The 13,814-nt window shown below is 41.8% G+C and overlaps 1 long non-coding RNA gene across 1 annotated transcript; it reads right to left on the bottom strand.

The window, feature by feature from the left end:
• Positions 1-10,649: 10,649 nt before the first annotated feature.
• Positions 10,650-12,433, bottom strand: LOC120400837. The gene is made up of 2 exons (XR_005596104.1): positions 12,331-12,433; positions 10,650-10,833 (listed from the first exon to the last, which is right to left on the bottom strand). It is a non-coding gene; the product is annotated as an uncharacterized LOC120400837 (long non-coding RNA).
• Between the last annotated feature and the right edge of the window lie 1,381 nt (positions 12,434-13,814).

The following is a 13,814-nucleotide window of genomic DNA, read 5'->3' as shown; positions in this document are numbered from 1 at the left end:
TAGTTTCACCCAATCCTGCATATATACAATTACCCAGAAGGTTTGCCACATTCTAGAACAAACTCATTCTATTTGTTGTGGATGTTTATGTGACCAGATATACTGTGCTGAACAGTATTTGAAAAATATTTGTGGCATGTGCTCCATCCCAACCACTCATTCCCTTTCCTTGACCTGCCCTTTGTGGAGAGCAAGGAATGTTAAATATTTCTTGTGGGTCTGCCCAGACTCGTCCTTTATTTACACTTACTTTCCCATTCCCTTTTCCTGGGGCACCTTTCAGGATATTCTCTTTCCTACTCAAGTAATAAAGCTCTGGTAGGGCTTGATCCTCTGTCAATGAAGTCAGTGGGAGCTTTACCATTAAAGGTCTGATCCTGTGCCCATTGAAGCTTATGTGCAGAACCAGAATTAAATACAAAAAGTGTTGAAGAGTATGTGGAACTAAATGATGCTTTGTCATTAATGAAACCTTATTCTGAGAATAGGCTCTCTTCCTTGCAGCTTACAGAAGGTTTCTTTTTAAGACGTGTAAGAGTTAGTTCTACCGACACTTTTCTTCTTGGTATGGATTGGGCCCAGTCTCGCTGCTATGGAAGCCCATTGGCTTCAATAACCGCAGGATCAGACCCACTGTTTTTAATACAGATTCTATATTTAAGAACAAACCTCTCAGCCAAAAGAGGTCAGGATGCCTACACCCGGAGTTGCACCAGTTTAACAACAGGTGTTATTCTAAACCTGTTGAGTTGAACTCATGCAAAAGGCTGTGTGGACACTGATTTTGGTTTAAACCAGGCTGATTTCAGTTTAGCTTACATCACTTAGGAACAGCTTTAAACTAAACCAAATAAGACACCCAAACCAGAATGTCCACACAGCCTTTTGCACCGGTTTTGGGTGGAGACACATCCTTACGTAAGGGGATTTTAGCCACTCTAGCAGAGATATACAGTTGATGGGAAGATGGACTGACATGAAATATTCCAAAGATCAAATGATCTTTAGGATACTTGTTTACTTAAGTGGGAATGCAGCACTTCAATACATTCTTTTAAATGCTTTCAAATCTTAACTAACCCCTTGTTGAGGTAAAGACAGTTGTTATTAATGCTGCAGTTACAGTAGCTGTATGTTCATTTCCATTTCAGAATTTTAATTGTTTTGAAACCAGGTACATCCTTTCCCTCTTCTATATTATTTTTTAAACTAATGCTGTGGAAATGGGAAGCTGTTTTTCAGCTAAGCTGATGTGAATGAACAGTTCTAACTAAAGCTAAACCTAAACCTACAGCAGAGGAAGGAGAAACTTGCAAAGCTTTTTTCCAAAACATTTCTCTCATTGTAAGTCATCTTAGATTTAAACTCTTTGGGGCAGGCGTGGGCTGTCTCCCTCTATAATGCACAAGAAAAAGTGCACTGTTGGCACTGCATACACCTGACTAGCTTCTGAACATTTAGACTCTTAGGATTAAAACATTATTGATTACTATTTTGCCATTAATGGGCCCGATTCTATTATCCTTACTCATGCGGAATAGAACTTGCAGATGCAAGTATCCCACTAAAGTCAAATGGCTACTCACCAAACTAAAGGCTGAAGAATTAGAGCTGAATTTGCACCAGATGTCTCAGCTACTATGTAAGATGGACATGAATTAAGACTCCCTGAACTGTAAGGGTAATTGCAATTCAAACCTGTATCTGGATCTAAATGTTCCAGATGCCACTGACTTTATAATGGACTGAACCAAATATGCTGACCCATGTTTTCAAAAGTAGCCAATGCCTTTAGGTGCCCAAATTTAAGACAACTCAAATGGCCTGATTTTCAGGAAGGGCTAAGCACCCACCTTCTGAAAGTCACACTCCTTCCAGGTGTCTCAAGCTGGGCATTCAGAGTCACTAGTGGCTTTTGAAAATTTGGGCCCTTTAACTGTGGGGTTTGAAATCCAGATCAGGCCTAAAGGCTGTGACTCTACTTGCTAGATTTTTCTTTTTGTTAAGTAATTGACAACACCTGAATATAGGCTCACAGGCCAGTATCACAGCTGCTCAGGATTGTTCAGCACTCAATGACTGCCTGTCTGCCTCCAGTGGTCATGAGGTTTGCAGCCAGCTGCTGACTGCCTGCAGTGCTGGGCTGTGACTTGAGTTTCAGCACAACCACTCCCAGCCTTAAATCGTAGCTGAATCTTTGTGTATTTCTTGGTGATAAAGGAGACATTTGCCTGCATAGAAAGATACAAAGCAGAGCTGTAGCTTCCTCGTCCTTTCATCTACAGAGCAGGATAAAGAAACTCTTGGCAGTGGAGAAGGCCTACACAGTTAATATATTTATGTGTGCTGGGGAGAAGCCTGCCAGCCCTATGGCCTAAAAGTTTCACTGTGAGGATATATATCCCAACAACAAAATGTGCCAAAGATTGAGCCAAAACAACACTGCCATCATATTTTTTTTCTGACCACTGAGCCATGTGATTGGCAACATTTCTCCTACACAAATTGTTAATAAATTTAGCCCTTGCATAAGAAGGTTCTTTGGGGAATTCTAAAAATGTTTTGTTTCCAGAGCTTTTTAGGGGGGGAGGGGCGGGGAGGTGGAAGTTTTCCAACATTCTGGGTAGAGCCGGTCATCAAAATATTTAGATTCCTTATAGGTTTTGCCTTGTTTGAGGTGAAGTAGTCAGACTTTCACGTCACTGCATAGAACAGCTTGGATCACACTGAAATGTCATGTTAACTGAGAGTAAGATTGTGCCTTGCATGGGTACGTGGGGGGCGGGATGGGGGTGTAGGGAGAGAACACAAGAAACCTCTTGCCTTTGAATCCACCCCACAAGCATCAGGCAGAATAGCAATCTCAGCACTCAAGGGAACACAAGGACTGCTCCTCTCTTAGTAGCCCTGGGCTAGGGTGACCAGACAGCAAATGTGAAAAATCAGGACAGGGCAGGGCCGCCCAAAGAATTCCGGGGGCCCGGGGTCTTCGGCGGCGGGGGGGCCCTTCCGTTCCGGGACCCGCCGCCGAAGTGCCCCGAAGACCCACGGCAGGGGCCCCCCCGCCGCCGAAGTGCAGCCCGGTCTTCGGTGGTAATTCGGCGGAGGGGGGCCCCGCCGCGGGTCTTCGGGGCCCTTCGGCGGCGGGTCCCGGCACGGGAGGGCCCCGCCGCCAATTACCGCCAAGACCGAGCTGAACCGGCGCGGGTCCCGCTCCGTCTTCGGTAGTCGCCAGCGGGGTCCTTCCGCCCCGGAGTGGAAGGACCCCCCGCCGGCGAAGACCGGGAGCGGCAGAAGCTCCTGCGCCCGGCCACACAAGAGTTTGCCGGGCACTCCAGAGCGAGTGAGGGACCCCGCTCCAGGGGCCCCGAAAAACTCTGGTGGGGGCCCCTGTGGGGCTCGGGGCCTGGGGCAAATTGCCCCTCTTGCCCCCCCCCCTCTGGGCGGCCCTGGGACAGGGGGTGGGAGGTAATAGGAGCCTATGTAAGAAGAAGAGCCAAAAATCGAGACTGTCCCTATAAAATCGGGACATCTGGTCACCCTACCCTGGGCACACAAGAGGAAGGATGGTCCAGTGGTTAAGGCACTAGTCTAGGTGTTGGGAGATGTGTATTCAAATCCCTCCTCTACCACAGACTTTCTGTGTTAGCTTGAGCAAGTGACTTAGCCTCTTTCTGCCTTAATTCCCTATCTGGAAAATATGGATAAACACATTAAAGATTGTGAGGTGTCAAGATACTACAGCAGTGTGGGCCATATAAGTACTTAAAATAGTACAATCCACCCCAAAGTGGGAGGGCATAAGAGCTGACTGACAACACAGAGAGATCACACTGTGTCATCCCAAGTGAAATAGAAACCAGCCTGGGGTGTGCATTTGTACATATTCCCTTTGCATGCCTACAACAAGAGGAGGAATTGCTGTTCCCATAGAGTATGGCAGCTCTGCATCACCCCTGATGCAGGACTGCATACAATGTACAATGTACAGAACTTGCCCGTTGGGCGACTTGAGGCCAGCTTTTAAAAACTGGTATTAGTTAAAGTCTGGAATGATGTCTGTTAACCTGCAGTCAGAAGGGAACAAAGAATTTAAACTAGAGCGGCAAGCAACTGATGCAGCACAGTGATCTTAATTTGGCTTATAGCACGTCCATAAAGCTGATGCTTCCTGGTAAATTTCGTGAGAGTCCTGGAGAAGGGGGCAGAGAGTTCCCAGCTGAGCAACTGAGGAGAAAGAAAAACTATATGTGGAAATTAAAATAGTAAAATCCAACTAGACCCTGCTCTCCCTGCTCCAGTCTAAATCAGGAAACAGAAGAGGGCTTCTGTGAGACAGGGGAAAACCTTGACATGTTTATTGTGGGCTCCCTCTCTTTTGAGTTATCTGTAACCTGTCCTTTTTCTAAACTGGTGATTAAACAGTCTGTCTGATAGTAATTGGGCAAATAATTCTAACTGTGAGCAAACAGGCCTCCTTGAAATTGCTCTTTCTGCATTGAGCCCTGGAACAGGAGTCTGAATAATCCAGTTGGGAATTGAGCAGGATCCAGCGTGCTACAGTGAGATCCCAAATAATAAACACTGACAAAGCTAAAAAAACCCATCCTGGCTTGTGGCAATTTATGTTGAGTTATATTAGTCTGATAAACAATTTTTGAACTGCAACATTGTTTCTTGCTCACTGAGATGGTTTATCACTTATTATCTCCCATAGTTCAAAGGATGCTTCCAATGCAGTTGCTGTGGAATCCAAGATACACAACTTTGTTTACAGAATGAGCTAGCTCCATTAAACTGCTTCCCTCCCTGCGCTTTGGGTAATTAGCATTTCTCAACATTCAGCTTGCTAACAACATTCAAGAAGGGGGCTATAGCAAGACTTTATATGATGCTTTTTGTTTCTGATTAAAAAACACTGTGTGAATGCAGCAATGTCTAACTCAAAAAATGAAGTTAATTGCAGACTCTTTTGAGGATTATTTTGGCTGCTGCACGCATACAGTACAATTGTTTTCTATGCATGGCCAGATTTAGGAGCTATGGTGTATTTTTTTCACTCCGGATTGTTCATCATTGCATATTGGAGAATGGTTGACTGGCAGTGTGGGTGCAAACTCTAGTTCCACAATAAAAACATATCTACAAAGGATGGGAATTTGAGACATTCCTCTCTAACAGCCTCCATTTGTAATAGTATGTAATACATGCATCAGAAAGGGGTGTGGGTGAGTGTACACACACATCTAGTCATCCTCTAGGCCTGATAACAGACAGGTTTGAAAGACAAATAGCTGCTTAAGCTACAGCCATACCAGGAAAATGTCAAACTGATTTACATTATTCATAGTTTTGGTTACTTACCAATATTAATTTACAGTTAGATAATGCAATACCTGCATATAAGTCTACTTAGGACTACTCTGTTGATAACAGTTTGTCAATTAGAAAATGTTTTGTATTATCCCCTTGTCTCCTGTGTATTTTTTAATCATTGGATTTTTCATTGAATACAAGTGTTACCTATGAGTGTTTTGGTTTTGGGGGGGGGGGGGGGGTTGGTTTTTGATTTGGGGAGAAAGGGGGATATTTGTGTGTGTGAAAATAAAGGAGATGGGCCTAAACCACGAAGTTCAAATCTAGAGCCTTTACTTTCACAATTTTTTGGTGTGTTTATATCTAGGCTTATGGTCTGACATATTATATACGTGAAGGGAATAGCTGTGACATTCAGTCCCAATCAAAACTTCCTGAATTGTCAAAGGCATAGGAAGAGTAATACAGAGAGAGGTTATGTGGCTTGTTTTCTAGGCACTATAATCTAGTGGATTAGGTATAGTGGTAAGCACAGTGTTCAAGAGAATTTGCTTTGAAAGCTTTCTTCTGAGACTGACTTGCTGTTTCAGTCACTTGAACCAGTCAATTAGATTTAAAAAAGGATCTTTGATTTTGGCTATACAACTGGAAACACGTACCTCTTCTTGGAAGTGCTGAGCACCCAGCTGCTCTCAATGATTGCATAAGCAGAGGCCATTTTGAAAATGTCTGCCTTACTTTCCCAGAACCTCAGTTTTCCCATCTGTAAAGTACAGATAAATATACTCCTCCTGGGACTAGCTAAGAGAGTGGGATCCCAAGAAAGCAAACAAGAAAGAGGAGCTGCCTCCAAGGGAGGAATGAAGCTAGTTGCTGAAATGCATTTGAACTCCAGTTCCAACATTTATCAGCTGCTTCTCTCCTATAAGTAGACACAAGCTAATCTAAGACTTTTTAAGTTATACTCTCAACTTTCCATATCAATACAAGCAATTCCTTTTCATTCACAGACTCCATATTTTCACTTTGTGTTGAAAGAGTAAGACTTAGTCAACCTTCAATACACTACACATTCAACAGAATAGGATCTGTTGTATGGGCAATTAATAGCATCCAGAGGAAGAATTTTCCAACTTCAGTGAAGTCATAGGAACACCTGTGATTTGCTCTTAAGGATTCCCCAATCCAGATGTGGTGAAAGAATTTCCCAGAAAATAAATTATGATATTTCTATAGATAAACTGTGTGTTTTTTATTTGTAAGTTACTGGTTCCTTATACAATACAGTTCCTCACCCTCCTGTTTCATATACACACTCAGACAAAAGGTAAATTTCAGCCAAATTCATGGGCCACCCACCAGATAAAGCAGTACTGTTCCTACAGCAAGAAGAAAGTGATTTTTTTGATCTTCATGTATTATTTTTTTTCATACATTGGTGGATTTTTCAAAAAAAAAAAGGATAACCAGAATGCCGCCCCTGGAAATGTGCCGCCCCAAGCACATGCTTGCTTTGCTGGTGCCTAGAGCCGGTCCTGTGTGCCAAGTTGCAGCCTCTTTTCCAGCTCCTCCTGGACCTACTTTTGTTGTTCTGGCTGCACTTCTCCCCACACCTTCTCGTTTATGCACACCCCCGAAGTCACGAGACCTCCTCATCAGCTTCCTCCTAGCGATGGCCAAAGTGGCCATCTATAACACCAGGGAGAGGATGTTGGCCAACGGGGTGCTCTGCGACTGTGGGGCCTATTTCCATTCCTCTCTCTGTTCACGTATCTGGGCAGAGTTCCTCTGGGCTGCGTCCGCTGGCTCCCTTGACAGCTTCGAGGTGCTGTCAGGTTCTCTGATCGGTTCCCCTTCAGGTTCCCTACTTTTAACCCTTTGACCCTCATGCCTGTTTCTGTTTTTTCTTTTGTTGTCCCCCATACTCATTTGTGTCCTGGGTTCAGTAGCTCCTCCCCTTAGGCTGGGGGGGCGGGCTTTTAGCTGTGAGTGGGCTTGTGCCTGCCCACTTCCCAGAACACAACAGGACCCCGCCCATTACTGCACATGCTCAGCAGTACTACACTATTGGCTGTCAGGTCTTTGCCTGGACATGTTTTTGCACATGCTCAATAGTTGCCAATCTTGCACATGCTCACGGATGTCCTTTACGTCAGAGCTGTGTTTCTGCTGTGCCAGGCCCACACCCACTTAGATCTTTCCAGGGCACTTTTTTAAAAAAATAAATAAATCCTAAATTCTTACTGAGTATGCTAAGTGTCTGCAGCATCCATCTCAGAATGGAGTGCTTTTTGCTTATTCAGAATGGAGATCAGAAATACAAAGAGACTGGAGAGTTTTCTTAGGTAATTAAAGGATTAGAAAACATGCCTTATAGTGACAGTCTCAGGAAGCTCAATCTATTTAGCTTAACAAAGACAAAGTTAAGAGGTGATTTGATTACAGTCTATAAGTATCAACATGTGAACAAATATTTAATAATGGGCTCTTCAATCTAGCAGAGAAAGGTATAACACGATCCAATGGCTGGAAGTTGAAGCTAGACAAATTCAGATTGAAAATAAGTTGTAAATTTTTAACACTGAGAGTAATTAACCATTGGCACAATTTACCAAGGGTTATGATAGATTCTTCATCTCTGACAATTTTAAAATGAAGATTGGATGTTTTTCTAAAAGATCTGCTATGTGAATTATTCTGGGGAAGTTCTATGGCCTTTGCTATACAGGAGGTCAGACTGGATGATGACAACGGTGCCTTCTGACCTTGGAATCTGTGAAAAGGTGAAGTTTCAATTCCTTTTCCTGTTTTTTGTTAAAGAAGAAAATACTACCATCAACACATCCCCAAATCCCTTTCTTTTTGAGACAAAGACATCATCACCAGAGCTGGAGGTTGCATTCAAGATCTCACTCTGAATTTCTTGGTCACATTGTTCAAGTAAGGTGAGATTTCCTCACACTAGCAGATGCCACAAGGTTTGGAAGGAGATTTTTTTTTTGTGGGTCCTTGTTCCTACATAACTTGAAATGTCTAAGTTACACTCCTGTTTTTGACAAGAAAATAAGCCTCCCTCTATGCCTCTGCTAGCATAAACTCCACATGTCCTTTCAAATTACCTTCAACTTTGTACATTTGAAGTGTTCAGATCTCTAAGCTGTAATATTATCTTGGTATGAAATTACTACTCACTGCCCAGCTTCCATTTCAGAAGCAGAAAAATGACAATCTATTTGGTAATTTCATTTTTTAAAATGCACACCCCTAATTTTGTATGCTAAATAATGTTTTTTAGCACTTTTAAAAAAAATTTCAACGTGTTTACAAGTTTGGAATTATTCCCTACTCCCTTCCACACACACTACTTTAATTTTGGTTGAAACAGAAAAATGCAGTAGAAATATGAGGCAAATTGTAGCTGCAAGTGGCTGCTGTGGAGTAGTTACGTTGTTTGAAAGCTGAGCTTCACTAGCTTGTCTTCTCTGTAATTGCGTTGTCTCCCGCGGAGAAGACTACCAAAGAGCACTTTCTTTAAACCATGTCCGTTGCAAGGCAAAGCTGCTGCTTGTTCTGCCAGTCCTTGGTTGGGTTAAACTGGATTTGTACAGTCTGATTTAGAGTGTTTGTTAGTAATAAATGTCATTACTATATTTTGTTTTTATTACTCCCTTTTTACTCCTTCAAGTTCCTATGGCCCAGATCCTCAGGCTCCTAAATAACTCTAACTCCTATTGATTTCAATGCAAGTTAGGTTCCCAAATATCTCTGAGGATCTGGGCCCATGGGACACCAATCTTTCCTCTGGTGGAAGGAGACTGGACATGATTATTTCTATCAAGAACTGGCATCATGTTGTGGGACAGATTTTCAGCTGCTCCTCTGTAAACTACCTAGCTACTGCAGCCCAAGATCAGCCACCTACCATGCACTTGATCCCTCTCTGCCCTGTAATGCCAATGGAGGGGAGTGGGCAGTATAGAATTTGCTACACTGGCTATATGCCACCCAATGATTCCTTGTTGTCAGGAGCTGCATCCTCACCCATAGGACAGTTCTGAAGTTATTTTGTGGCACTAAGGCAGCACAAAACTGCCTAAGGCTTTGTCTACACTGGCAAATGAAAGATAAAACTTTTGTCATTTGGAGATGTTAAAAAAACACACACCCCGAAAGACAAAAGTTTTGTCAACAACAACACTGGTGTGAACAGCACTTTGTCGGCAGGAGCGCTGCCCTTGTAATACCCTGTAATCCAGAGCTTTCCTTTCTGCCAACCCTCTTGAGCACCAGCCCTCCACCGGTGCATCCAACTGCCTGCAGCTAGTGTCACCTATTCAGAAGGATCACCCTGTTGCTCCCTCGACAGACCAAGTAAGTGCTCCAGACCACATTGACTTGCTTCTGCTTCTCAAAAAGGCATCAGAAGTTTACTGTCTTTGTCCCAATGGAAAAGCTGCTGTTGTTGCCCCAGTAACAACCTATGTCCAAAGTATCTTTTTAAAAATAAAGTTTTCAAAAACGGAGGAAATCAGAGTAAGCCAAAGGGAAGTAGTAATAAATCATCTCATTTAAGGCCTGGTGAAGAGCCTCGTGAGGTAGGGTAAACACTTTAAGTAAAACAGGGTTTGTTCACTATTATAGCACATGTGGCTTAGTACCACTGCAACAGGTTCTCTACTTCCGTCTGCCAGAACCACCTGTTTCAGCCCATGAAGTTGGCTTCCCCCATTTCAGGTAGTGTGCTCCTTGTTTGTACTGTTTAGGTGTGACCATCTTCCTAGTCCCATTTTAGACCTGAAAGCAATTTCTTGAATAGTACATGGACAATGATACTCTCAGTCACACCACCACTCAGTAAGCTTATTTCTCTGCCTCCTTTCCTTACAGTTGTCTGTCACCTTGGCAGTACATTTGAACTGTGTTCTAGCCCACCAGTCTGCATTTGAGAGACATGGACCAGACCAAAAGTTATTTGCTCATATCAGTGGATGAATACATGTTTAAGCAGTAGGTAGGAGTCAGCTACTGCTTTCCCCAAACAAAATGGCTTCTCCTCATCTGAATTTTGGACAAAGAAGTTACATTCCCTTTTTTGTTCTACACAAGGTTCTTGTACCAGGTTTTCAGACTAGTTTATCAACCCCCTTGGCATCTCCATTTTCTCCTGGCTAATTGTTAGTTTAATTAGAGAATGCCACAGGCTCATATTCTAAACACCCTTTCTATTTTAATTAATTAACTCAAATATGATCTCTCTCTGATGGTATTCAATCAATCAAGTGCCCTAAAAAACTTCTCTCCTTCCTTGGTATTTAAACCTATCAAATACTTGTAAAAATTCTCCCTTTATCATCATTTATAACAATAACAATTACTAAACAGCATTAATTGTAATAGGTGCAACTTGGTCTGGTAACAGTTGCTTCCTATCTGTTAGTATTTCAATGACATGTAAATGTAGTGAAGTATTAGACTCTGGCCGGAGAGCTTTGGCTGTTGTCCACATTCCTTCCAGCACTGTAAAAACAAAAAAAGTAGATGCTTGAAAATAGCCAGGAGACCCATATAATTAAGAACAAGTTTATTGCATTATTGTTAGGTTGTGTGCTTTTTGGAAGCATTTGGAGTTTTCAATAATGCTATAAGATAATGCAAAACCAAACCCATCCTCCACACATCATGCACGTTTTCCTGTGTAAGAACTCTTCTGAACATTTTTTCAGTATATGCTGGTTTAGAGAAACTGTAACTATCCTACGTTTCTTAAGTAAAAATATTTATACGTGAATTTAGAGTTCAATGTGCATGAGTTTGACATCTCTTGATGAGGATGATTTTTACCCACAGTTCTAGCGCAGCAAAGGCAGTGCCACTGCAAGATTCCCTACTCTGTACAGGTGTTTTTTTAAAAAAAAACTAGAACCGCAAAACTTCAATGAATTTTGAATCCTGTGAAATTTCCCCAACCAGCTATTACACTATACTACCTCGCTAATATGCCTTAACTTTGAGTTGGTGGGAGCATCTGGAGAGTTAAAAAAAGAAAAAAGTTCATTCTCTCTATTGATATAATCCTTGTCCTCTCTGCTAAGAGTGCCAGCAAGCGTTTCAGCTGAGATGGTGGCTTTTAAACATAGGTTCAGTAAGCCTGAGCTAAGACCACAAACTCATTTGACATAGGCCACTAAATAGTGATAATTTTCAGCCACCATCAATCTGGAATAGACTAAAACAGGCAATGTCAGAGTGAAAAACTGCCATATACTCATACCAGTGCCCTATACCATCAATCCGCTTGCTATAAGATAATTGACATTATTGAAGGGTTTTTTTTATATCTATTTATAATATTTATAGTGAACTCTGCTTTTCATATATAACAATGAATTTTTCCCCCAGAAAAAAACAGTGAAACAAGTGATACTATCATAGGATTAGTCAAAATCTATGTTAGATAACCCATTTTGTAGTTCCATGAGTTGTAGGGTGCGTATAAGTTTATACGATAGCACAGTTCTGACAACTAGAAGGAACTCACTTTTCTTTGGGGATTGTGAACTCTGCTCCATTGGTGCAACGAGCCGTGCATTGAGCCATAAATAGGAAATGCCACTGAATTTTCTTGACTTTCAGAAAATGACACTAGACAGCTGTGCTGATTAAAGCTGATATTGCCAGAACTTTAAAATCACTTGCATTTCCCTTTCAGGACACTAGATAGCATTAAAGAAGTCTTCTTTCAACGTACAGCACAGAGGGTGTGCTGACCTAGAAACGTACTGTACACTAATGTATTGTAGTCTAAAGGACATTGCATTATTCTGTTGAATGGCTTATTGAGTTATCAGTTATAAACTGATTGATCATCTCTCAGATGATCAGTACAATTTTGCTACAAGGAATGGCTAGCTGGTGAAGTTCTCACCGTGCTGGGAACAAATTCTATATACTCTGTATATAGTCCAGACTTATCCCCTTTATTGGTAACTCAAAACGATAAAACAAAACACAAACCTCAATCTAGGCTTTCTTCCCAAGCTTGGCTGTTCCTTAGACTTTCCATGGAGGACCTCCTCTGTGCCACGCCCTCATTCTCTCTATCTCAGAGAAGGAAAGACATTCCAACCCCACTTACATTCTTGTTATATATAACAAGATGCATCTGTCACTATGACTCAGCTGTAATTAACCTGTATCTTTTTCAGTGTTCAGACACCTGACAGCAAGATGATTTAGATGAGCTGTGTATCATTATGCAGGAACTTATGCCAATGGAAAATAGGCATCTTAAATACCTTTGAGGTTCTGGGCCTTAGCGTCTGCCGTCCTTTTACAGATATGTGACTGGTGTGCTTATTCTAGTTTACTCTATAGTGCAATACACGGTTTCACATTTAGAATATGGCTGAAAGGCATGATATGCCTATTAGTATGTTTGATCGACTGCTAATGAATGTGTCTGTGCAGTTTAGTTTTATTTCACTGAAGGAACCTACGGGACAGCAAAGCAGAGATACCCCTTTGAGGGGTTCCTGTTTGACCACATCTGTAGTCATTTCAGCCGTTTTAATAGCTTTGTATAGAGTAACATAAAAAATCGTCTTTATAAAAAATCATCTTGTCAAAAGTTATTGGAGTCGTTAACAGGATGACACATTCCTTCATTATGTTTCTTGGACATGTTTTTTGCTATTCATGGAAAAAATTAATGTAGCTCACAGGTCCATGTGGGAGGCACATGTTACTCTTCCCGCTGCTCTTCACTTTCATTACATAACATATTATGCTATTCTCAGGAACATATATGTAGGTAAGTCCCATTTAAAACCTTGAATTTTCTTAAGGAGTAAAAGTCAAATGGAAGGGGTATGGTCATTTTGCACCCTTGCCCCATCTGATCTCAAGTTAAAGATGGGAGTCCTGTGATTAAGTTCAGACCAAAAAGTGCACCTTTTTACACCAGGGTAGAATTTGCTTCCTAGACATTGCAGGAAGTGGTGTTGGTATTTCAGTTAGCAATCTGACTCTATACTTAGACATGGCGCTGGGGCAATGCTCAGATGGCACTGAGCTGCCACCTTTAGAAGGAGATGTAAAACCAAGATATTAACCATTTGTTCTTAAAATGTGCACGGCTTTGTTGGTGTTTTTTTTTTTTTTTTAAGTAGGCTGTTGATCAACTGTCCTGGCCAGATTCTTACTCCAGTACTCTAATGCCATTCTGCGTATATGAAGGTTCAATATTCTTCACTTTCACCCCTAAATTGCTGCGTATTGTGCAGCTGTTAGGCAGCTGTTACATTCCGCCTCATGCACAACTGCCACAAGGAATTTCCCTAGGGAGTAGTCTATTATCTGTCATCTAAGGGCATGCTTGTCTGGGGTTTTAATGTTTATTAATGGTAAAAGTGGCTTGTGGTCTGTCACAAGCAGGATGTTATCAAGATCTTGCAAAATCTGCAAGCATCTTGCACGCCCACATGCTCACCAAATATTCT

This window comes from Mauremys reevesii, linkage group 3 (assembly GCF_016161935.1).
Source record: "Mauremys reevesii isolate NIE-2019 linkage group 3, ASM1616193v1, whole genome shotgun sequence".
Lineage (NCBI taxonomy): Eukaryota > Metazoa > Chordata > Testudines > Geoemydidae > Mauremys > Mauremys reevesii.
Note: the sequence above shows the minus strand (reverse complement) of the source record. Positions and strands in the feature narration are given on the sequence as shown.